General features: G+C 37.2%; 1 protein-coding gene across 1 annotated transcript in view; it reads right to left on the bottom strand.

Moving 5' to 3' along the window:
• Window positions 1-3,332, bottom strand: part of LOC106012310 — a 52,734-nt gene that overhangs the window by 9,357 nt on the left and 40,045 nt on the right. The window lies entirely within an intron of this gene.

Genomic DNA, 3,332 nt, shown 5'->3' with positions numbered 1-3,332 from the left:
CCCCCAAACACACACACACATACACACGCGAAAGAAGTACCAATTATAATTGGTTGATTGTTGTAGGCTATCAGACTTATGAAGAGGTCAACATATTGTATCTGGGACCCTGTAAGTTAAATTCACAATTATCTTATGCATTCAAAATTGTTATGATCATGATGTTATGTGCTTGGTAATAAAGAAGACTGTTTCAGGCGCTGTGTGGCATCCTTTTCCAGTATTTTTATTTACCGTTTGTGTGTATGCCCCCATGGCCACAGATTAGAACATTAGACCTTGCCTGTGGTAATCAATATAGGTCAAACGATGTTACATCATTATCGTAGAAAGACGAAAATACTCAACAAAATAGATCAATTTCTTGACTAATAAAACAAATATCTCTTGTGCACGAAACTAAGAGCCTAACATTTGCACCACAGACGCTTGTAGCCTGCGCCAGGTTTAGAAAACAACAGTACAGAGGGCAGAAATAATATGCCGATGCTTTGAAGAAGTTCAAATTTGGTCTTGCTTAAATACGTATTTGTCAAGCCTGTAGGTAAAGTATGACAAGTTGTGTGTGCTAAGCATTTGATTCTACAGAAACAGATTAAATAGTTGTTTGGTCAGTCACTGTTATACTGATTTAAACCGAATGCCATATATATGCCTTATCAAAAATGAAATGATGAATAAAAAAGATTGTAAACTATATGTATTTCAGGAAGTAGTTGGGGGGTTTTCTTTTAGAATGTTGATAATACAATGTACACACTAATTTTATATGGCAGGCGACAAACTTTCTTGAATTATACATTACAAGAACTTTGAGAAAACGCGTTCGATCGAAGGGATCAAGTAAAAATAGCAAAAGTCCATATTTAGAAGAAAACAAACACAAAAAAATTAGGGTACTAGCTCTTAGTTTACAACAGTACCTCTAGAATGTCCCAATGAAATACATCTAGCGAAAAGCCTACAGAGTCAATGCTATATTATTTTCATAAAAGCTAATCAAGTTAAGAATTAAGTTGTGGTAGGATTAATGTGACTTCGCTAGTTGTTCACTTGAACTCCCCCTTTACACCTAGCCATATATAAGGTGGATAATGAAACATGTTCTTTCTGTATTCCACAAAATGTGATTGTAGTGGATATAACTTCTCACTAATTATGTATCTTCTGTTTATTAATTGAAAAGGCACCCAACGTTCTGTTGTAGATATTAATGCGAGATCTGACGAAATAATAAGAATTCGTAATCACTGAAATGTTTTACATGCTTATTGTACTATTTCCTTCTTATCAAAATGCTGCACATACCTTAATTATTTATTAATAACCAACAATCGTTAGCTTGTTTGTACGAATCTTTTGCATAGTTTATAGGGACAACATTATTTTGTACCACAGGTACATCTTTGAAAGCTCGGTTGTAAAAGAACATTCTCAAAAGTCAGATGAAGTTGCGGTTTTTTATTGACCTTCTCTATCTATGACCCACATTTTAAAGTGATCAATACAAAGAACAATCTGCGATAACCATAAAAAACAACAAAAAACAAACCAAAAAAAAACCCCAACAAATACAATTATTTTAAAAACGCATCACGATTAGCCAGTCATAAGACTGTAAAAATGCTATCATGTTATCACATTATCAAATCAATAGCTTTTGCTTAGAGAAATACTTATTTCAAACAGGACACCACATACCTTCAACTGCCTAAAATAGAATGCGAGTAGCCCAATGTTCCGATTGGTGAAACTTGTAAAGTTTGGACAAGCTGTGTGTGCGGCACTACAAAGTCTCTGTCCTTTCCCCGTGACAGGCCCAGTGTTTTATACCCATGCTCAAGATTTTCTCCGTTTCCGCCTGCGTGCTGACTTTTAATTTAACCATAAAATGGGGAGGCGTGCACATAAAGTCTTGTGTCGGTGAGAAAGTTCGGAGAAGTAGAAAGGAATGCGTGAGAGGATTACGGTGAAGCCGCCTCTGCCATCAAAGATGGTTAAGTTTTGTTTTGTGTTTCAAGAATGTGAAATCTGAAAATGCGATTAATATAAATGTTCTTACCTGCCTCCATATCGATAATTTGTGGAACGGAAGTGAACAAGAAGGTACGAATTCCAGGTGTGAACAGTGTGTGTTTGTGTGTGTCTGTGTCTTTATGAGTGTATTTTGTTCAGGAGAGAGAAAGAAAAAGGGAGAGAAAATCTGTGTTTATGTGTGTGTGTGTGTGTGTGTGTGTGTGTGTGTGTGTGTGTGTGTGTGTGTGTGTGTGTGTGTGTGTGTGTGTGTGTGTGTGTTTCAAAAAGAATACACCAAAATCTTCATGCGATATTTCCAAAACGAAAAACTATGGAAAACACAAGCTTGGACACGTGTGTTGTAGATCTACATGCCTTTAAGTTTTTCTTTCATGTTTTACAAGTACTCAATGTCTCCACCACCGGCAGCACGGACACCATCAAGCCGATATGAGAATTCCTCCCAAACGCACCTCATGATATCTCGGCCCACTGATTTGAATAGACCTTTCATGCTATCGCTATTTGTTGGAAGTGGTGGAACATAAACTTTGTCTTTAGCATACCCCCTCTGAAAAATGGCACACTCTGAAGTCCGGGGATCTGGCAGGCCAACCGCAGAGTGCGAAGTCTTTAGCACCTCTCCAAACAATCCACCGCTGAGGCACGTTTTCATTCAGATGAGTTCGAACCCAGAGATGCCAATGGGGCAGTGTTTCATCTTGTTGAGAAAATGAAGCCTTTCGATTCTGCGTGCAGAAAAGGAAATAGGTACTTCTTGTTTGGATATGTCAAAGACAAAGTTTATAATTCCATCACTCCCTGCAAATACCAATGTCAAAATGTAATAAGAGTCGATGCCCATAGGGTTCGCGCTCTACACAGAACCATGGCTCCTAAGTAAAATAACAATGCACATTTTAACGTTGAGTCCAAATTTTGCTCTGTTTCAGTTTTGTTTGAAAATATAATAATGTTTATTGGGGAGAAAAAAGTCTCAATTCATTGGATGGGTAATGTTTGTCCATTCTATCAATATGGATGTTCCTCAATACACGCGAGAAGACAGTTTGAAGTCTCTTTGATTTTGCACAATTTTACCAAGCCTGGTCTTTTATGGTCAATTTTGTGTGACCATAGATCTGTCTCGGGTGTTTCTAAATATAGATGAAATATTAATGTGTCAAATGATGCACAATTCAAATTAGTATGCTGTATGAGAGGTTAGTGCAAGACACGATGATTTGGTGATAAAATTTTCAAGTTTCATTTGGACGCCACTGTACACACACACACACACACACACACACACACAC

Source organism: Aplysia californica, unplaced genomic scaffold (assembly GCF_000002075.1).
Source record: "Aplysia californica isolate F4 #8 unplaced genomic scaffold, AplCal3.0 scaffold00325, whole genome shotgun sequence".
Taxonomy (NCBI): domain Eukaryota; kingdom Metazoa; phylum Mollusca; class Gastropoda; order Aplysiida; family Aplysiidae; genus Aplysia; species Aplysia californica.
This window is presented reverse-complemented; position numbering and strand designations above follow the sequence as displayed.